Source organism: Artibeus jamaicensis, unplaced genomic scaffold (genome assembly GCF_021234435.1).
Source record: "Artibeus jamaicensis isolate MK-2021 breed Jamaican fruit bat unplaced genomic scaffold, CSHL_Jam_final contig_787, whole genome shotgun sequence".
NCBI classification, from domain to species: Eukaryota; Metazoa; Chordata; class Mammalia; order Chiroptera; family Phyllostomidae; genus Artibeus; species Artibeus jamaicensis.
In genome coordinates, this window is record NW_026521972.1 from 7492088 (window position 1) to 7515689 (window position 23602).

Below are 23602 nucleotides of genomic sequence, written 5' to 3' on the forward strand. Positions count from 1 at the left end.
GGTTCCATGGGACCCTGATTGATGGGATTTGAAGTGCATTCATTTGCATTTATAGCATAATGTTAAAGACTTGCTATCTATACAGCATAGACACTTTTATCCCCTAATAGCATAATTCTAAATTTTAAGATTCCTTTTATCTTTCTAAAGGCATTCTTGGATTAGCTCCATAAAATTCTTATATCACTTTTTATAAAATTTGTAATTTACTTTTTGTAAATGTAAAGTACATTAGTTTTGCTGCTGTGATGACATGCATCATTTCTCTAAGTTTTAATTGGTTGTATGAAAATAACCGAATTTTTAACTTGGTCATGTATATAGTAATCTTGTTGAATATTTGTTTCTTCTATGCATCTTAAATCTGTTGATTCACTTTGCTTCTGTTTATAAAAAAATTATATTTTGTTTTATGGTCTTTGTCTATTTTAGGTGCTAGTACTGTGCCTTCAATAACTGCAAAATCAGTTGGTTAGTCACCCCTCTGGTCCTTTGCTCTAAAACAATTTGATTAAGATGATTATCTTTTCCTTGAAAATCTCATAAAAATATCTGAACTTTGGTAGTTTTACATATGTATTTATGTTTGTTTCAAACATATTTCAAATGATATGTTCAAATGATATTTCAAATTTGTTTTTAATCATTTTGGTATTAATTTTCTAGAAATTTGCCTATATTATCATTTTATCTAGGTTTTCAATTTTGTTATTTTAATTTACCAACACCACTTTCATAAATCAGTTCTTTTTTCCACTGGCACTTAATTACTGTTGTTTTTCTTTGTAAATTCTGATATCTTTTCTCTCACTTGGTGATTAAATCTAAAATTGTTTTTTTTTTCAAACAACCTTTAATTTTCTACTCTTTTTTATTATCATTTCTATCCTGCTCATCATTTGCTTTGTGTTTTGGTATTTCTTGCTTGGTTCTAAAAGAATTTCTAGATTTGACCTTTTGGTTCAAGAATTTATTTTTTTATTTAATTTTATTTTTAATTTTTTTATTGTCATTCACTTACGGTTGTCCCATTTCCCCCAATACTCTCCCCTGCCCACCCACCCACCACCCTCCACTTTGAGTCCTCTGCCCCCCACTTTGTCCATGTCCATGTCCATGGGTCCTTTATACAAGTTCCTTGACTTGACCCTTCCCTCTCTTTCCTGTTACTCCCCACTCCCCTCTGGTCACCTTCAGTTTATTCTTTATTTCCATGTCTCTGGTTCTATTTTGCTTGCTTGTTTGTTTTGTTGATTAGGTTGAACTTATACGTGACATCATATGGTATCTGTCTGGTTCACTAATTTATTTCTAAAATGTGTATAATTTATTCCCCACCCATTTATTTTTTTCATATCAATAATTAAGTGTTCATTATGCTTCTAATGTGTTTTCTTCTACTGTTTCCTTTTTGTTTTATAACATCCTGTTTTGAGTTCGATAGTGAGTATATTTATTGTTTCAGATACTCATTTCAAAGTTATTTTGTGATTTTTCTAGTCAGTCTAATTTCTTCCAATATCAGGTATCTGTATTGTTGTGCCTCCATCATAACACCGGCTTTCATCAGATGGTTTTCCCCACAGTTCCTGTGACACCACACCAGCCTGTCTTTTGGCAGCTGCAGCTATTTCCTCTGTGACTACAGTGGGGTGACCTCCTGGAAAGGGTAGATCTTGGGGTTCCCATATGGGACTGCCACATAGGTGGTCTCGCCTATGACAAGTGTGGGGTTCACCCCTGCAATGTCACTTGTCCAGTATGCTGTATAGCTTTAGTTGGCTGTGAATCTCTCTTCTCTTGTTCAAGCATTTGCATGCATGTCATTAAAGTTAATTTTCACATATTTTCTGTCATTTTTCAGGTTGCATGTAGGGGAGGGACATTCAAACAAGAGTTCACTCTCTGTAAATACAAAATTAGTATATTACTTTTATAATGAAGGTTTTTTTAAGTTTAAAGTATCTACACAGTGCCTGAAATATATTAATTTTTTAATAAATGTCTGTTGAATTAAATTGAATTTTATAGTTCCAGACAATTAAATTTAATAGGCACAAATCTTGCTACTTAATCAAATTCAATATTTTCAAAATCAAACAAGCCTTTATTACTATTCATTTCCAAAATATACACAGTCATAATAAAACAAATTCATTTATACTGTATTGAATCACAGAATATGCTATAGTACAACATTCTAGGCACAAAATCTAGATCAATTGCATGCTCTTTATGTTGAAATTCTAATTAACATTCAGTCATACTACTTTCACAACTCATCTATCCTTACACTGTATAACTTTTTAGTATGTCTTTTTTCATTGATTTCCTCACAAGTCATAATTAGATATTATCAATTAAAATAGGCATTTACTCAACAAAGGTGAAGCTCTGTCGCTTATAATACTGTTTATGGTTTTATAGAAGTTTTATAGATGTTCACACTCAGAAACTCACCTGACAATTTTTTCTGAAGATTGTACTTGACTTGCCTCTTGCTTCATAAGTTGTATGAAAGACTTTGCCCAAAAGCAAAACAATTTTACCTGAAGATGTAAACTAAAGAATTTTGCTTTTGAGATGAACTTTAAAGTAAGCCTTCTTTAAAAGTAATTATTTCTAATGCATTTGAGCAATTTCGTATTTACTATAAATTGGGCTTTCTCAAAGCCCTTTCTCAAAGAAAGGCAGGCACGAACGCACCTCTCAATTGTAGAAACCCTTCACTCTATTTGGAACTGCAGAAAATTTATATGGTGAGAAAAACATTAACCTAGTTTGAGAACCTTGAAATAATATTTTACAAACCTTGTCAAATAATTCTTCCAGCTCTCAAACTAGTTGCACTATTTAAATTTGAGAGTTAATTTTTTCTCTGAATACTGTGCATTCTTTCAAATGAAGGCAACAGGCCAATGTCCAATATGCCCTCAGAATGATTTTAGGTGGCATGATACCTTAAGAAGAGTGCATCTTAATTACATATGACATAGACAATTTTGGAAAATTGAGTAATACTGCAGTTAAATGTTAACATGTCATTTTTATTCTATTTTATACCAGATAAACCACATCAGATAATATTGCTACAGTTTTAGACTTACATCTCTTTTCCTTTACTTCCATGGTTTCTGTGGGGAATTTATGGATTATAGAAAACATTTTTCCTACCACTAAGAAGCTTTTATTTATTTGGTTGGTTTTCAAGTAACTGAGAAGATGTTTATTATAATGAAAACCCATGAGCTTAGTGTTATAATACATGATAAGGTGCTACTGTTTATTTCCAGGGGTGGATGTACTTGCCCCTTTAAAGCCTCACTGTCTGTAAGGGAGGTGGTTTGGGAATTAGGAGAGAATATTTTGCAGGGGGAAAAAAGGTGTGTTACTGAAAGCTTTTGCATTTACAGGTTAGCTTTCATTGAGTTTGTAAAAACAAATACTCAGGAGGGATTGTCTTGCACTTATTACACAACTGCAGTTTTGAAATCCATTTGAGGAAAAGAGGCCCCTTTTTTCCTGCCTGAATCTCATGTAAAGGCACAATTTTGCTGGTAAGTGCTGAGCAGCCAACATGAAGAAAACCTTCCAGATGCCTTTCTTTCATGGCAGGATTTGAAAGGCAGGATCTGAAAGAGAACTGTCCAGGGAATGAAGTTGAATTCATAATTTATACTTTTCACTAGAATACAGTTTGTGTTGATTAAATATTTAAATGTAGAAAGTTAAAACATAAAACTATTGAAGAGAGCTTGATTGTTTTTATAACCTTGTAATATGAACAGTCACTCTAAGAATGTTAAAATTTGATGAATCATATAAGATAATATATTTGGATACTACATGAAATGCTAGAAGATAAATAGCAAACAGGAAAACTTAGTTATGACATAAACAATGTCTGATCATGTGTGTGTGTCTGTATATCCCCAAACGGAATTATCTTCTGGAGGGTGGGCTCCTTGAAGTACAGGCTCCCCCCTCTCTAGGTAAATATTCTAGGAACCCATCTGTATTAGTGTACCAGCCGGAAATGTTGTGAGAGGCTGCATTCAGCTTCAGTGAAATTTTTTGAAGATTCTTTCAATGTGTTTTCCCATTTCATGTTGGTGATTTGGGAGTGCACCTGCCCACACCACACTGAGTGTTCAGCAGTTTTTGACCAAGTGAGACAGAATGGACCCATGGAGGGGGTGACAAAATACTATTACCAAATGGACTCCCTTCTCCCAGGGTCCCCCTGTACTAGGTTCGCCTGGCCCACCACCAGGGAATTATGGCTCTCAATGTCAGAGACTGATGAAAAGGAAAGGAACTATTTATTCAAAAGTTATACAAACTTAGAGTTAATGACTTAATGTCTTCATTAGAATCCCAAAGTCCCTTAAAACACCCACAAACACACACAGCCCTTCCTTCCCCGCTTTGCTCAGTCAGGGATACCATATCTCAGGGAAAAAAAATAGAAGTCTGTGGCTCAGCTAGCATCCGTTCTTCCCAGTAATCTGTGCTTGGCTGGCAGGCCTCCTGCGGTTCCCAGCACCATCAGCTGTGTTGTCGCCGCGACCTCCAGTTCTTAATCCAAACCCACGTGGCACCTTCTCATGGCCCACCAGAAAGAGTCCTTTCACCCCTTTCCTTCACTGCAAGGTCTAACATTGTTCCCATCCTTCATCCTGCATTGTCCTTCCTGCTTCCTAAGCCATGTGGCAAAAGGAGCCCCAAAACCGTGTGGTTCCACCAAAACCACATGGTTCTCCCAAACCACATGGTTCCAACTCACATGGCTGCTGCACCTGGGTTTAAATCCCAGTGTGAATCTTCTTCCGCATCCCCATATCCAACTCCTCACACAATTGGCTGCACCTGACATCATTCTCTTATTTTTTTCCAGCCTTTCTGGACTGCCATAGTAAGTCCAGGTGCCATGGTCCGTGGCATGAAGCCAACCATCTCCAAGCTCTCACACAGGAGCTGTAACCAGGGGGAGCTGCCTCCTACTTATGTTCTGGGTCAAAGTCACTCCCATCCTCCTGGCTCAAAGCAGGACCACAGCTACTTAACATATCTATTAAACTGACCAAAAGTTTATAGATATGTTAAATAACCGTTTTTGTGGTTATTTGCAAAACTGTTGATATGCAAGGTAACTCTCAATGGCCCTGCTCCATGTGTTCCATCCTCCAGTTCAGACTTGTGGGGGTGAGGACATCCTATGTTTTATAATGCCTGGACACCCCAAATTCTAGACCCCATTTCAAATCCCTCTTGAATTGTGGCTCTGGTTGTACCCCAGTACACAAAGACAGAATGACTCATGCGCCCCACCCTCCCTATTCACCCAATCTTACCCTGAGTGACTCCCCACCACCTCAGCCCTGCTGAACAAAGTCTTCAAAGGCAAACATTTTGTCAATGTGAAAGATGTAAAACAAAAACTGTAGAAGCACTAAGAAGCATCAAAATCAAGGAGAACTATGGAGACTGGGGGTAGGTGGGCTGGATGGAGGAGGAAAAAGGGGGGGAAAGTTGGGACAACTGTAATAGAATAAACAGGAATAAAAATGTAAATAAAAACTGTCTTGAATAGTGGAAAATGTCTTGATAGGTGTAGTGCATCAAATAGAGAGTATTTTGAAGGTGACTAAACTTTAAACATGTAGAAATAAATACAGAATTTTTTATAAATAAATTCCTTTTGGGGGGTCCCTACACATGTCAAGTTTTAGTATGCATATAAAGCAGCCCTTAATAGAAAAATGAACAAAGACTACCCATGGAAAGTTAATTTAAAAATGCAAATGATCTTCTTAAAATATGAAAAGAATACACCTTGAATGGGAAGGAAATGGAAATTCATTCTGAATCTTCAAAAGCAAAATTAAAAAAACAGACATATATTCAACCAATGGAATTCTACACACAACATAAGAGAATAAATTACCAACATTTGCCAAAACATTGTATTGCATAAGGCAGAAACAAAAATGTTGATATTATGTGACTATATTTATAGTCAATGATTTATATTTATATTTAAAAAATAAGCAAAACTAGTGATGTAGAAGTCATAATCATATTTATTCTGGGTAGGTTGGATATTACTTGGATAAACAAAAAAGATTCTAGGATAGTGGTTATCTTTTATGGCTTAATTTGGGTCGTGGTTACGCAATGTATACGTATATAATAATTCACAAAGATCGACTCTTGTTTATATGTAAAATAAGCCTCAGTAAAAACAAAAATTGCAACAAGATATAATTAAGTTTTAGATTAGCAAAGATAAAACAACTTAATATTTATGTACATATCTAATAATTATATAACCTAATGATAATATATCTAGTTTTAGATATAATATGATTGGTTGATAGATACATATATGAGCATGCACAGGTAGATAATGTGCTATTATGTTAGAATGGGGACTGTACAGACTTGTACATTCATGGTCAGACAGTAAATCGATATATTCTTTGTTGAGTATGACTTAGTATTATCCATCAGAATTACAAATAGCACAAATGTAAACTGAACATATGAAGTACTGCCAATAATTCCCAAGGGATTAAAACATTTAGCATTAATCAGTAGTTTGATAAATAACATATTCATGGGATCAGGAATCACAAAGGTGAGGAAGCTCTTTATGTACCACCATGGAATAATGTCTAAGACAGATTAAAATAGAGAAAGCGAAGTATAGAACATGCATAAAACAATATACTCCACGTTAACAATGGGGTTCACTAAGAGACTATTTGCTTGTATACATGTTACCGAACAAGAGGTCCGGCGGGGGGGGCCAATATTTGGCCCTCCTAGGGATGCCAAAAACTGCTACAGAACAGGGATCCTTCCCAAGGATGGAATATTAATATCTACTGGGCTCTTCTGTCCACCGCCAATTGGAAAGACATCTCTCAATGCCAGAGATTTGTGAAAAGGAAACAAAATGTTTATTTAATGCTATTCAGGCCTAACACCTCCACTAAAATATCAAAGTCCTTTAGGGTATACACCTACACCCACACAGCACTCCCTTCTCCCACTGTCCCAACTCCGGGTACCGTAAATCAGGAAAAGAGCACACGTCTGTGTTTGAGGCCACTGGTATCGTCAGCTGTGTCACTGTGCAGGATCTCGAGTCAATCCAAAGTACTGTGGTACCCTCTCACAGTCCACTGGCAAGAGTCCTTTATACCCAGTTCCAGTCAAAGTCTCTCCTGCTTTCCACGCCACGTGGGCCTCTTCTACCAAAGTTGCAGGGGTCCACACTCCACCAAAAGCATGTGGCTTTCTTCTTCACCTGGCTGCAGGGATCTCCATTCTGGCAAAACTGCGTGGTTTTCCCTTTCACCTGGGCAGTTATCCCCTCATGCTCATGTCCCAGAGCCAATCTTTTTCTAAGCTCTCACACAGGCATTCTCCCTCAGGGGCGCATCCTAGGAGCCCCTGTAACTAGGACACACCCTAGTTACATCCTAGGAGAACCCCTCCCTTCTCCCTGGCTCCAAACTTGGCCACAGCTATTTAACATATCTATGAAACCAGTTAAGGGTTATAGATATGTTAAATGACCATTCCAGAGGTTAGCTGCAAAACTGTTGCTATGCAAAACCGCTCTCAATGGCCCTGCTCCATTCGTCCCTTCCCCCTGGGGGGGTTGGTGATGAGGACATCTTATATGTCTCTCCAATATTCCTATACACTTTGAATTCTGGCCAACATTCCAAATCTTTTTTGGGCACCCCCCTTGGCTGCACCTGTTACAGGAAAATGAAGCAACCAGACACCAAGGGATTCTGGAGTAGGAGGTTTATTAATGTGCACAGGCCCATAAGAGTCAGTCTCCAAATTCTGAGCTCCGAACAAAGGATTCTTGGGGTTTATATAGCCTACGGGGTCTTCCTGTCTACATAGCAAAGTGGGATACAGAAGCGGAATGCGGAAGTTAGTTCTAGCTACATGGCAGAAGCAGAGTACAAAGGCTAAATGTGAAAATTAGTTGTAACCATGGAGGTGCTAGTCCCAGCCCTTGTGAATATCCTGCTGTTTGCTTTCCCAAACGGCCCTATTGCTCTTCCTAGGGTGCTTGGGGTTTGGGTAAACAAAGGTTCTTCAAAGCTTCCTATATCACATATCATACACACAAAATATTTTCACAAGACTGCACAAAAAGTAGTAAAACTAATTCATTTCTCCTGGGGAGAGGAACTTACATGACTGAGGGCAAGGGTGGGAGCAAAATAATATTTGTATATATTTTTTGTAACTTTACAGTTTTGAATCACAGGAGTATAACATATACTCAAAATATTAAAATTAGACTATAAAAATAAAATATTGTTAGTTTCTGGATAGACAAGGTGTCTGAGAGCAGTGGTTGCCTCTGGAGTAGGGGGTAAGTGAAGTGATAGGACAGGGGTGGGAAGAAGACAATTCTTTGAGATATTTTGAGATTCGTCTCATTATATATCACGTCCGTTAATGTTTTCCATAAATAATCAGTGACAGACATTTTGCAGAAGACTAGAGGAAGCAAATGACTTTGGAAATACAAATAATTAACATAGTAACCTCTGAGTGGATTTAAAGCAAGTTTCTATGAAGTAACAGACAGGGATCTGGCATAACATGTTCATTCTCATGAGCCACAAGAAAGACACAAGAATAGTGTATAGCCTGGCTGGTTGTAGCTCAGCAGATTGAGCGCAGGCCTACGAACCAGAGTATCGAGGTTTGATTCCCAGTCAGGGCGCATGCCTGGGTTGCAAGCCAGTTCCCAGCAGGGGACACAGGATAGGCAACCATACATTGATATTTCTTTCCCTCCCTCCTTCCCTTCCCTTTTAAAGATAGGTGGAAGGAAGGATGGATGGAAGGAAGGAAGGAAGAGGGGAGGATGGATGGAGGGAGGGAGGGAGGGAGGAAGGGAGGAGGGAGGGAGGGAGGGAGGGAGGAAAAGAAGGAAAGGAAAGGAAAAGGAAAAGGAAGAAAAGGGAAAGGGAAAGGAAAGGAAGAATAGTGTATAGGTCACCAAGAAAATAATCAAGGAAGATGAGGAACAGAACTGTTACGGGAAATGAAGCGACCAGACACCGAGGGATTCTGGAGTACGAGGTTTATTCCTTTTCTTTTACGTGCACGGGCTCAGAGGAGTCAGTCTCCAAATTCTGAGCCCCGAACAAAAGATTCTTGGGGAATATATATATTAGGGGTCTTCCTATCTACGTGGCAAAGCAGGATACAGAAGCAGAATGCGGTAATTAGTTCTCTCTACAGGCCAGAAGCAGAGTTCGAAGGCTAAATGTGAAAATTGGTTCTATCTGCGGGGGTGCTAGCCCTAGTCCTAGTGACTATCCGGCTATCTGCTTTATCTGCTCTTCCTAGATGGCCTTATTGTTCTCCTATGGCGCCTGGGGTCTTGGGTGAGCAAAGGTCTCCTGGGACCTCTCCCTTCATTTCCAGCCCTCACTATCCGGCCACCCACCCTCCCAGACGGCCCCATCATTCTCTCTAGGGTGCCTGGGGCCTGGGCAAATAAAGGTTAAACAGAGGTTTTTTTCAAAGTTTCCCATATCAGAACCTCTTTTATACCCTTGTCTGGCATAAATAAGTGTTCACTGTTCCATAGTAAACAGGTACTAGAAAATAATATCAGACCCTCCCATTTGCAATTTAGTTGGTCTTTTTTTTAAGAATTTTAAATTCAAGGGAAAAATCTTCCTTTTTTTTGAAGTGAACATATCCTCAAGATTTTATTGTCACATAATAAAATAAGATATGAAGCTTTCTAAGTTTTTCATATGTTGGATCACTTGGCCCTTTTCTTATCTCCTCCCAGTTCAAAATGCTCCCATCTCTTGGTAGCCAGTACTCTCTTAGATCTGTACTTGGGTTCTGTGCATTCAAATCTCAGCCAATCTTTGCAGTTTTAGCCTTTTTTGAGGGGGAGGGAAGGGAATCAGCATATTTTGCCCACCACAGCCTCTCTTCCTGTAATATCACCACTTTCCCTGTGCACACAGAGAGTTCATGTCCTTCTTGTACTGGTTACTCTGTGAGACTGAGGCTTGCCACACTTCTTACAGGAAGTCAGGTGAGTCTTAGGAATGTTCACCATGTTTGCAAGAGCACTGTTGGCAGAGAAAAGGCAAAATCTTACTCTTGAACAAGAAAAGAAAAAGAAGAAATATACAAAATGCAGAGACCCTTGAGTTTGGCTTCATAAAATTGGGATCGGGGCTGGCATTTTATTCCTCTCTCACTGAATCTGAAAGAATTTCTTTCTCAATTTCTCTGATTTCTCTCTTTTCTGTTCACATCTGCCTTGTCATAAATACAGCACACTATGTCCACTCATGGTCATTACCACTTATGGTTTGGCAGCTCATAGAAAACTGGCCAAATTTGTCAGTGTTTTCATTTATGGATCCTTGAAGGGACAGAATTATATTAATTCAGTCCATTTAATGCTTTGGTTGCCCTTGGCTCAGAGGTCTACTTCAGTCCTTATAGCTGTAACCACTATGGTGTGGGATGTGAAGATTTTGTAGAATTGTGCCAGAAAGGGCTATGAGCAAAGTAAGATTACTTTGTATTGGCAATAACCTGTATCCAGACATTATTTGTTGTATTTTGTTGAGATCAAGCTGACTATATGTTTACACAGAACCAACTCTCACTCCGACAGGTAATTTATTTATTTTGTAACTTATGTTGTCTTCTCCATAAAATTTCAGGATTTTGGAAACAATGGCAGTAAAGCAACTATCCAAATACTGTTAGAGGGAAATTTTGTTTGTGTGGACTTCACCTGGCCTGTAGTCAAGATATTGGTGCTTCAGATCAGTAAGAGAAAACACATCTCTTACACCAAACAAAATTATGTGTTCACTGGGCACTGTTCTAGGGGAATGTGATGTGCACATGTAGCTTTGAGAACGAGGAATATTGATTCTCAAGAAATCTTCCTGACATCGTGCCACTTAAAATACCCTAGAATGAAAACTAAGAGAAACAAAGAATCTAGGAATTTTTCTACCACTTCCTATCAGTTTATATGTGTCAATCTGGGGAATAATCTAAGAGTGAATTTAACAGTTGTTGTATATTCAGAAGTTCTAATGAAAGATGCTTTAGGAATTTACAATATCCAGTCTTTCCACATGACCATGAGTACTAAGCAAGAGAAAACATAGGAAGTGGTATTTCAAAGATCAATAAAGATTTTACTTTTTTAGGTATTCTGTGTTATTGATACTTATATTTTCTTCAGATTGTGGTAACCATGTGGGCATGTGGCAACACAGTGAACACGTAGTCAATATCCATTACGGCACACAATAGTGGGCAGGATGGCTGAACAGAAATGTCCCAAAGCTATTCTTGCTTAGGGATATTTAGTGATCCTGCATCAGAAGTGTTTAGTGCTGGGCAATGGACCATCTGCATTCAGTCAGGACACTGACCCCAGATGGCTCTTCCTGCCAAAGGGAGCAGGATCCATTCCCCAACGGTGTGGAGAGAGAGGGCAGCCAGCAGTGAAACAGCTATGGCGGCAGGCAACATGAGGAGGATAAAACACCGGAAAGCAATTCCATGTTAGAAAAGAAGCATATAACAAATATTTTAAAGGAAGTGTTGAGGAAGGGAACATATTTTTATATAAATTAGTGAAAAACCACAGACAAAGAAGTTTACTAAAAGGACTCTGGATCGTGGTCTTTCTGTGAGTCAATACTACTACCTAGGACACACAGGAGAACATCGTAAGATTTGTGATAACACCAGGAGTCTAACTAAGCGATCCATTGTGAAACATGGATCAAGCAGTAACTGGGATTTTGAAAAGACTGTATGTAAATGTCTATTCTACCTAGTAGGATTGTTACTGTACCGACACTACACATCCACCATTCCATGGAAGGTAACTATGAAACTGGCTAAATATTCACACTGATTTTTTAAAGAAACAAAGATTGCTATATTTTTTCTCACAAATTCTTAACCTTCTTCTAGCATTATTGCAAGATACTGATGTAATAGTCATTACTAAGCACTGTATTTAGCTTTTGATAATGAGAATTGAGAATTGAGTTCATTATGATCCTTGTTGGGCAAGGATCACAAATGAAGTTCAATAGATGTACAGAAAGGACTGTGCTGAGTCTCCAAAAAATTTCAGCTAAATTATCACACCATGTCCTCTATAATAACAGCAGTAATAATAGAAATATCTCATATGCATTACACAATTTCTAGGCTCTATGCTAAATGCTGGTATTATTTCACTAACCCTCGGGGCAATCCTATAAAGTAAGTACTATTGTTATCCCCATTTTACAAATGAGAGAACTGTGGTTTAGAGAGGTTACCAGTGAAGACCCTGTCAGAAAACAATATTGAAAGAGGTAGCTGAAGGTACTTTTTAGAGAGATGTGGGAAAGATTAAAGGAACTAACATGGTATAAGACTAGCAAAAGTGAAAAGCCATTATACCTCTAGGCTTGAATGGCAAGAAAAATAAGAAAGGTAATGTTGTTACCTGAAATGAGCAAGAGCTGAACTGGTATAAGAAGGGCCACAGTGGTCTCCAACCAGAACTCTAGGCTCTTGATTCCCAAACTAGCTGTCTTTTCACTATGGCATGCAATTAAGTAGATGGCAATCTTAAGACCAGCCTGGTGGCATAGTTTCAACAGAGAGGTAAAAGACAATCTGCAGGTTAGATACGATAGTTGTCTGTGGGCTCAGCACTTCATCTCTCCTGCAGACAAGTAGGGTCTGAAGCACTAAGTGCAGGTGGAGTATAGTAACTAACACTGTGTGGGTGAGGGTATTGTTTGCTCAGAAAAATCAGCTAGAGCATCCCAGTGGCTTGCAGTTTATAAAGGTTCATGAAGAGGGAGTAGGAATGCAAAGCAAGGAAAAACATAAGATAATTTGAAATGAAGACTATAGAAAAAGCTGGGTCAATGTTGGAAGATAATCTTATAATAATTATTTAATACATTTTTAAAATATGAATTTACTTAAAAAAACACTCTGTACCATACTAATCACTTTGGAATACTTTCTAGAAGCTTTATTTTTAAAGGGTTTTTGACTAAATATGTGTGTACAGAGAAATTCAGGTAGAAAATGTGAGGTTCTGGAACACCTGTGTACCAGTAAAAGAAACAGAAATATTTATTTAGAAAGAGAAAAAAAAGTCAGCAGGATCTTGTACCAGAATGAAACTTACCCTGTCTAATTACAATAAACACAACTGGGACCATTAACAAAAACAATGATCAGAACCAACTTAATTTTTATACAAGAAAACACAGTTCCAATATAGTTGTAACAGCTAAATTCTGGCTAAAATTACAATGGGTTGCATTACAAGGTAATGAGTTTCTTGTCACATGATATATTCCAGTAGAATATCATAAAAGAAATTCCTAAACTGGGAGATTAGACAAGGTACTATCAAAGAAACCCTTGAAGCTTGACATTCCTTGCGATATCATTAAACTAAACTCTCAACTTCAGTAACCTTTGTGGTCTCTTATCTTACAGAAAGATAGTTGCCCAAACAATTCAGCTGGAAGAAAATGAGTTCCTAGAAGTTTCCAGGATAGCAATTTAAAAAATATGTTTGCTTCTCTTAAATTACATTTTTATGAATTCTAAGTAAATTAAAGAAAACTCAATAGGATATTTCCAAAATTGATATTGCCTTATTGTTCTATTTCCACCAGATTACCTCTCTGCAGTGTACATCAACTCTCTAGCCAGAATTCAGAGGGAGTGCGAGGTTTAACATGTTCCTTCCATTAGCATTCTGCCCTTACAGCTGAGCAAGTTAAATATCTGCTGGTGTGATGTGCTCTGCATAAGAGCACAGAAATCTTCTGCATTGATGAAGTTCCTCAAGGTACAGACCAGCACATCACTAATGTATTGCAGTGTGACTGGAGTCTATTTTAGAGAATAATGAGAGAATCGACAATCAGGTGGGCTTGGAGCAGATAACGCATAGAAGATTTTGCTCGAACAAAAGGAATTACACAATCAGCCAATGGATCGTAGGAATTCTAAAAATAAGAGATCTGATATGTCCTTTTAAAAGATAAAATTGGTATATACAGATAGCCTAGTAAAACTGAAATAGACTACTAAATTTCAGTGTGTCTTCATACACTATGTTTTTTTAATGACTTGGCTCCCACTCTTAGGACTTGGACAAGAAGGCTTGCTTGGCAGGCCCCTGCTTCCTCATCAGAGAATTTCACAACTAGAATTGTGGGCCATTCAGGGTCAAGGGCAACATCTCTACAGCCAGAGACAACAGCCAAGTCTGGCTAAGGATCACTACCCCAAAAATTTCATAAAGATCCTAGAAGGTATCCAACAAAGAGAAAAATATTTTCCTGTATTTCTGGTTGGTACGCATCTCCTTTTTCCCCATATAACCCTGAACTGTCCAAAACTCTAAGATCTCTTTACCATTCTTTCTGAGGAAGAAAGCTGAGATACTTGCATTTAAAAAGTACTCAAAGACTTAACCCAAATTATACCCACCTGTGAACTCTCAAAAGGCCATTTGATAGGTGCTTGTCAGGAGGCCTCCCAGACGCAGGCCACACACCCAGAGGACTCAGAACATCAGCCCTGCTTGTGCATTTGCACCAGCTACAGTATTTCCCAGGTTATCAAGATATAGAATATTAGTCCTTGAGAAAATCTCAGCAAATTCATTCAAGTGTCTCAAATTGTAAACTAAATACAAAATCAAGGAAAACAACAAATGGAAACCTGACCCAAAGTACAACTGTCCATTGTCAAGACTGAAATGGAACATCCAGCCTTCCCTGTTTGTATTGTGGGGAACGTCCCCCCCCTTTGATCATTCTTTGATAGTCTACACTTTAATGTCATTTCTCAATATCTCAGTGTTATCTGAGTAGCCTTCGTATGTAAGAAATTTTAAAGTAGAAAATGTGACTTCATAATATTCGCTGTGTGATATCTAAAAGTTTATTATTTTTAGAAAAATATTTTGATGAGTGTGTATGTGTGTATTTTGGGTAGGCATAGGAAACTACTATCTAAAGCTAAAGACATGAATTTTGTATGCCATTGAGTAAAACCCTATTTAAAAGATTATATTTATTGTATTGTAATATATACATCTTGAAATAGGTGGACACCTTTGAGCTATTCTTATGGCAATAAAACGGCTAAGATAAAGACCGCTTTCAGTAGGACTTGCTCTAATCTAGCATGCCTGCATGCATGTACACACACAGTCAGCCAAAAATAATTTAACAACTGTGTAACCATAAACTGAGCCAGAATATAAAAGCATGGTCAAAATTAAAGAAGCATTTATAATATTTCAACCACATTAACCAGTCCGTAAAGTATTGAAAATATTGTTCATCTTGGTTTAGTAAATGAAGCTTTCTTCTATAAATTCTACATATTCAACAAAAGACAACTTTGCTTTTTCCCAAAATTTTATAGGTATTTCTGTAAAACATGAACCTGTAAGCATATTTCCTTAACAACTACTTTAAATGAACTCTCAAAAATTTAAAATGGAATTATTAATAGATGTGAAATTAGTTTTTATTTCCCCAAAGGTTCCAAAAATTATTCTTTATTACTCACCATAAGCAGAGAGGACATAATCACTGTTATCTCTGAATCAGAAGATATCATTTGATGCTCTTGTGTTGATCTCACTTGGGAATGATATTAAAATAATTAGACAAATTCTCAGGTACAATTTCTCTTCATGTGGAAAATAATAACCAGGTTTAAAAGTTCAACTGAAAAAGTGCCAAGAAAATAATAATTGTCATATGGAAAGGCATTGAAGCAGCTGCATATGATCAATTTATTTCCCATCACTGGGGATAAGCTCTCTGAAGAAAAAGGCAGGTGACCCACACTACTTGCCTTTAAACTTGATGGGACTTCCTTCCTGTCGCATGGACTGCTTGTGTTTGCAAAGAGGAGAGTCCTTATCTATGGAATGCTTTTAGGATTCCTTATGATAACCAAATCTAGAATCTATAGATTCAGAAGGCTTGGCTTTATAGGAAAATGTCACATTAGCTTTATAACCATCTAGGTATAAAATGGATATGTCTTATAACTTCAAGTCTCACTGTTCCTTAAGGTACTTCTAGGAGGTCTATCTGGAAAAATCTAACCATTGTTAATATAATGAGAATGGTTTGCAAGATATCAGTGTTACCTGGAAGCCAAGCAGAGTGGACTGGAATGAGCATGAATGAACAATGACAGCATCACTGTACTAGTGAGGGGACCTGATAGATGCCATTGAGTGAGCATGTGTACTGTGTGGGTATCACATTCAAAATGAATGAGTAGCATAATAAATTTGTATCACATTTAAAGTTAAGCTTGAACATTGCTGGGAGGAAACCATTTGGATGATTCAGAAGACTGCATCTATGGGCAACTGGTGATTGGCAGCTTTACCAGGACAGCGTGCCTGCTCGTGCATCAGGTCTGGTATAGACTTTTTGGTGAAACATCGAATCACCCAGGTGACTCAGCCCCACTACAGCCTAGATTTGGCACCCTATGATTTCTGCCTTTTTCCAAAACTAAAATTACCTTTGAAAAGGAAGACATTTCAGATTGTTTATGAGATTCAGGAAAATAGGACAGGGCAGCTGATGGTGATTGGGAGAACTGTGTGAGGTCCCGAGGTGCCGACTGTGAAGTGGACTGAGGTATCATTGTCCTATGTACAATGTTTCTTTTATCTTCTTCAATAAATGTCCCTTTTTTCATTTTATGTAGCTAGATACCACCTGGAAAGACCTCATATACCTCATTGAAGATCAAAACTGTTGCCTGGGCCGAAGTATAGGTCTAATATGAAAAGGAGTTGGGGAGATGTCCTTGATGTTCTAAACCTCTCTTGTGCTTTACTTTTGTGTGCTGATTCAATGTATCCTTGAATTGATTAGCAAATCATGTTTCTGGGCAATATCTTTTATTTATATGAGTCTGATTTGTTAATTTGATCTTTCTGATAGCTTGATCATTTATTCATATCCCCATTCTTAGAACGTTGTAGTTCCAGCCTTCCAAACTCAGAGTCTCACCACCACAATCTCCTTTGATTCATCTTAAGAGGGCAGTGCCAAAAGCCCCCAATTCCCATGCCATAGAGTCCTAATACGAGTTTACCTCATGTCTTTATACCCCTTCTAAAATTTCTAACACTCCTACTGTGTCTCTGAATACTCAGGGATCATAACCAACATAATCCTATGTTTCTTCATTATTTTTTTGGTATTTTATTTTATTATTATTTTTCATTGTTGTTCAAGTACAGTTGTCTCCATTTCTCCTCCCCACACCCCCCCACCCCAGCCATCCACACTTCCAACCCTTGATCCTACCCTGCTTCGGGTTTGTCTATGTGCCCTTTATACATGTTCCTGAAAACCATTATTATTATTTCTCAAATATCTTAAGTATGGGCTGATTTCCTTCTGAGAATAATGCCTCATGAAAGCCCTTTCACATAGAAGTTTTGCTTTTCACATCTCTTGTGTCACCGAGTCTGAGGATAAATGTCTGGCTTGCCCCTCATTGCCTTCATCTGTGTTGTTTCTCTACCAGCCTTTAACTCTCATGCTGACAACCCACCCTGCTGCCCTCTTCCACAGACCACTGATGATTCATGTCTTGGAGATTTTGGTTCTTTACTCACTGTAATTGGATCCATCAGGTTTAGCTGTTTCCAGCAGGCATACATGGCTATGAAAATTCCTATTTATTCATCCAGCAGATTTTAAAATGTCAAGAGATTCCATTAATGTTCTCTTCTTCAGAATGCAGAGCCCAGCAAAGATACTTGCGTCCTCTTGTCCATATCTTTTCCAGATTTGTTTAGGAGAGATTTCTAACCACCTTGCTTCTCAGTTCCTTGGCCTCCTCTTCTCTAATGACCTTGACTTTCAGTCCATTTCAGCCACTCATTCCTAGGTTTATAAATTAGATATTTAATTTCTAACTTGTTTTCTAAAATCTTAATCTCTACCCTTATTTGTAAAACTTTCACATAGATGTACATAAATGTACATATATATACATATATATATACACAGATGTTTTTATACATAGATAGAGATTTAGAAGGAATGTTTCAAGAACTTCCTCTCTAATCCATAATCAGGGAAACTGAGTACCTCTAAAGACTGTGTTTTTTATAAATACCAAAATGATTCTTCAAGTCTTCCCATACAATTGTTATGAAAATTTTCCCTCTACTGAAATTTACTCTTTATGCAATGATACTCATGTGGTATTATAAAACATATTTTGACATTTTAATATTAAATTTTTGTCTTTTTCTTCCTGATATTTGATCCCCGAGAGTTATTTTTAAATCATCTACTTATCATGTCTTATATTTGCCACATACAGAGTGTGTGTCTGGAAGAAGCCAGAAATCAGAAATGTGTTTAAGGCAACAGGGACTCCTGAAGAAGTGATTTTGTTAACTAAATAGACTGCAGTTGATAAGGCAGAAGGATAAACAGGGGAAAATAATTAAAATTTTCTTTTTATAGAAGTATAATTTACTAAGATTAATTTGTGCAAGTATTAACTGTTCTGCTCAATTAGTTTTACAATCTTATATACCCATGTGGCCACCACTCTGAACAAATGTAGAACATTTCCATTATTTCAGAAAGAATTCACATTCCTCTTTCCAGTCCAACCCCCACCCCCCACACCCTGCACCCCAGAGGACCCACTTGCTGACTTGTATCATCACAGCTTCATCTTTCCTTTGTCTGGGCCATAGAGAAATGGGATGAATATTATCATACTCATGGGAAGTTCAGAAAAAATATAATAAGGGAAAAAGTGTTCACTTATCGTTTCAAAAATAAATAAGAAAGTCTTTCAGCCAGTGAGAATTTGTTTTTAGAGAGAAAAGTTTTTATGGATGGTTACATATACAGTGAATGAAAAACTCTCTCACCCACACACCCATGCACACTTGCATGTACAATATTACAAATACAATGGAATTAAAAGAGCCTTAACATGTAGTAGAAAATATGGGGCAGGGCTGAAGAAAGTAAGGAAGCTCAGGCAGTGATCAAGGAATTTCTGTAAAGCACAGAGTCCTCGGTGATTTGTAAAACAATATAAAAGTCCGGAAAGGCTAAAAACTTTTTCATGAGCTACGTAACAGCACTACTGAGCAGTGATGACTTAGTAAAATGTTGCTGGCCAGACACCCACCTGCTATGCTCACAGTATTACCCCACACCTAAATACTGATGTCACACTTACTCGAAAGGTTTTATCTTTATAAAAAAATATTACGGAATTCCCCACCACAATGCAGTTTACTAGTACATGGATCAGAAAACAAGTGCTTACAATAAAAACAGTAAAACACTTAGCTCCTAACAATTCCACCACATTATCTCATTTATCCTTGATTCTAATTCTTTTTCTTCCCTAAAGCAAGTCCATTGAGACAAAACAGACTGGTCTTACCTGCCATAAACACGTTAGCACAATGCAGAATGAGGTGTGAAATTTTCTAGAGTACATGCAGTTTCTCTCCTAATTTTATTGGTTGCCATGCTGGGTCATGCCTGCAGTCTCTTGACCTTTTTGAAACAAGTGAAGGAAATCAACATTGCCCATAGCAGCTAAAATTGGCAATTCCCAAAATCGGTCCTCCTTTTTTAAAAGAGAAATTACTTTCAAAGGGGAGCTATCAAAGCGGAGCCTACCAAGACCTTTTTCTTCTTTCTCAAGGTTAGAAAAGGTTTATTGGCAAATTTTGCAGTGGGTATCCACAATGCCACATATTCTCATATATTTAGAAAAATGTTTAAATCTAATTGCCAGAATTAGTAAAGTGAATGTTAAAATAGTGTACTGATCTCTGTATTACTGAATAAACTAGGGAAAGGGGCTCTCACCAGCATAGTAGGTAATATGGAAGAAAATGCTAAAGGAAAATGTGTAACTGGTATTATATAACAAATTATTTCTTTATTATCTTCCAGTTGTTTAAGCTAAAGACCTCAGAGTTATTCTTAATGCCTCTTTCCCTTATACATCAGATCCAATCTGTCAGCACTGGGTCACTTCTCACTACCATGCCTACAATGTTAGCATCAGGCATCTCCCAACTAATTGCACTCCTTCTGCCATGACTCTCTTAGAGCACTGAGCAAAAGAGCAGCCGTCCAATGTGTGCTTGTAAAACATGTCAGATTACAGCACTCCTCCCCTCCTTCATATGCTCTTTGGCTGAGCAAAGCCAAAGTCTTCACGATGTCTTAGAAGCCCTACATACTCTGACCCAGTGACACCCTATCATAGCTCACCTTGTTCTCCCACTTCAGTTTGCTCCCACTACTCTAATCATTTTGTTCTTCCTGGAGAGAACAGACCCACCACTAACTCAATGCATTTGCATTGGATGTTTGCTCAGCCTTGCCTCAAAACTCTCTTCATGTCCTTACTCAAATGCTGCTACTTGGGAAGGCCTTACCAAGTCAGTCTATTTAGCTCACTCTCAACCTCTACACAGCTGAGACTTATTTCCTAATTCATTTTCCAGCTCTCGATTTCCCTTATATTTAGAACATAGGCAATAACTAATTGCGCTGAGTTGCCGCAGTGATTAAATAAGTTGTATGAACTCATTTGATGCACCATACAGGATCAATGAATGATTACTTTGTATTTTTTATTAGAGAAAATATATATATCTAAGACAGCACATGCATTTTATGATTTTCTAAATGAGTATACCAACATTCAATTCTACTGGTAGTATGAGTTCCCAGTATTCCATATACTGACCATAACTTTGTATATGTTTGTGAATATTTAGTTATGTTCATGTTGCATAAGATAGATGACAGAATTTACTTCTTATATATATTGTTAAAATTGTCTTAGAACCATTTATTATATAATCAATCATTCCCCCCCCCACTGATGTCCATTATGATACATTAACATGCACCCAGTCACTTATCATTTCTATTGATTTTTTACCCCAATGTAACCTTCCCAGGACTTCTCTTGTTTCCTCATCTAAAACTGAACCTCACCTGCCTGTTCCCAAACACACACACACACTTTGCCTGCCACCCTTGCTTAATGTCTCTCCGTAGCACCAACACCTCTAATACACCATATGTTTTATTCATTCATCTCATGCATTGCTTTCCCCTCACCAATACCCAAGTTCCACCAGGACAGAGTTTTGTTTGCTCTATTAGTGCTGTGTCCCCAAACCTCACAAGAAAATCAGAATACAATAAATGTAGACAGTACAATTCACTTAAACTCATCAAGAAGATGACACCTAAAATTATGCTCACCGACAGAAACCCGGAATACATCCCTTTTCTAATTCTTTACCAGTACTTGGGATCCCCAGGACAATGAAAAAAAAAACAGCTACTGTTTACAACCCCCAAATTTTGTATATTCAGCTCTCAGAGTATTGCAACTTCAAATCAGAAAAATATTAATTAACCAGAATATGAAGATGATGTGTTCATTTTTTCACTTAGCAACTGTTATGGGATGATTCCAGTATGTCCAACTCTCTTCCAGGTTTCCAGGTGCTGGCATGTGGTGATGACACGGACATTTGCTTTGTGTTTTTGTTGTTGTTCTTATCCTTGTTCTTAGCAGGTAGCATATTTTGAATACTTTCCCTATACTTAGGGGATTTCCTATGATAAAAACATACTTCTCAGTTTAGAAATCTGAAACCCACTTTTCTTGCCAGCAGCACCCTGAACCAAGGCCCACCTGTGTAGGTAAAATCTGCTACTCAGATACACTCACTCAAGCCCATGGTTCTGAAAGAAACTACAGGAAGCAACTACCAAAGAGGATACTTTTCCAAATGGTTTACCTGTTAAATCAGAGCCCATAGCCAAGGAGTTGGGCTTCTAGGGATAGAATGTCAACAGCGTGTTGACTGGGGTATCTGACTCAGGTGCAGTAGTGAGTGGAGGGGTTTTGGAGCATCACCACAGTGATGCTTCAGCACTGCTCCTGGTAGCTTTGTCTCCAAGCCTGGTAATCTTGTCCTCTGAGAGCCCGTGAGCACCTACTAGTTTTTAAGATTTATTATTTTTTCTGATAACTATGAATTCAATTCTCTTGCAATTGACAACCATGATACAGGTAGATGAACAATGAAAAAAAGCTGCTGTCCTTGGCATTCTAGGAGGGAACACAGATAAACTAATAATCTGATCTGCATCAAATATAGAATAAGTCAAGTTTTTTTTAAGGAACATAAGTAGTGGAAGAGGAGATATTATTTTAGAAGGAAGAGTAGTAAGGTCAGAATCCCAGAGAAGATGGCATTTAAACCTAAGTAAAATCTAACGGAAGAAAGGAAGGAAACCATGGGAGTATCAGAGATAATCTAAAAGCAAAGGTGCTGTGCTGAAAGCTTGCTTTGAATATTTGATGAACAGAATAAAAAGTAGTGTGGCTGAACTGAGTCAAGAGAAATAGAAGAAATCAAGGTGAGGAATAGCCAGGGGCAAGCAGATGTGTTTGTAGACCCTTTTAAGGACTGAAAGAAACGTTGTTGTATGTACATGTGCATGTGTATGAATGCATAAAACAGGGAAGAAAGTTTTTGAATCTTTATTCAGCCCATTTTACAAAACCTTTAAAATAAACCTGATAATATAATGCTCATTCATAAGTGCGATGCATTAGAAAGGTTAGTTTTGTATTTTTAATAAGTTAAAAGAATTTAAAAGTATTTTTTACATCAAATAGATAATTACATAGTAAGATGCAATTTTGCATAAAGTTTAAAGTTATAACAGGTGGCCCTGAAGATAGTTTATGTTTGTGGACAATTTAGAGTAAGTTTTCTGACTTCCTTTGGGTACATGTCTCATGTTAGTATCTTCTACAATTAGGTACAGTGAGTAGGAAAAGTTTAAGAGCTATACCAATAAACAATTCACACTCAAAAGAGTAAATGGAAGTATAAATGAATGGGATAGTCACAAAGATTTACTTACCTTTTAAAAACAATGTGTTTTAGGGAAAGTTTATAGATTTTCAAGTTGTTCAATCCTGAACTTAAATTTTTCTCTGCCAGTTACTATGTGAAAATGGGAGTTACTTCAATGCTCAGCAGTTAAATTTCCTTATCTGTCAAATTAGGGGCAATAAATATATCACACAAAATTGGGATAAATATTAAAGTAAATTAGGCAGGGTCTCTAAGGAGCAAACTTAGATTCTTTCCATGAATTTTCTAATTATACATGTTATTTTTATTTTTAAAAATCTCTCTTTTTATTTTCTTTCTACCTTGTTTCACAGCACAAGAGCTGTAAGAGAAGTGTAAAGGGTAGAAGGTGCTTAGAATAGTATTTTATTCTAACAACAATCAGAAAAACAAAAGGGTTGTTTAACAAGAATCCTTTCTGTGAGTTTCTATATCATATGTTGAGAGGTTCATGCCTGTTGATAAAATTCATAGGTGTTGAGTGTACGTTGAACTTGCCATCATCAC

At 37.4% G+C, this 23602-nt stretch overlaps 1 long non-coding RNA gene across 1 annotated transcript in view; it reads right to left on the minus strand.

Annotated features, from left to right (window-relative positions):
• Nucleotides 1-2709, minus strand: part of LOC128628503 (uncharacterized) — a 53341-nt gene extending 50632 nt beyond the window's left edge. The window contains exon 1 of the long non-coding RNA XR_008392909.1: nucleotides 2461-2709. This is a non-coding gene — a long non-coding RNA (uncharacterized LOC128628503). The remainder of the gene's footprint in view (nucleotides 1-2460) is intronic.
• Nucleotides 2710-23602: the final 20893 nt, after the last annotated feature.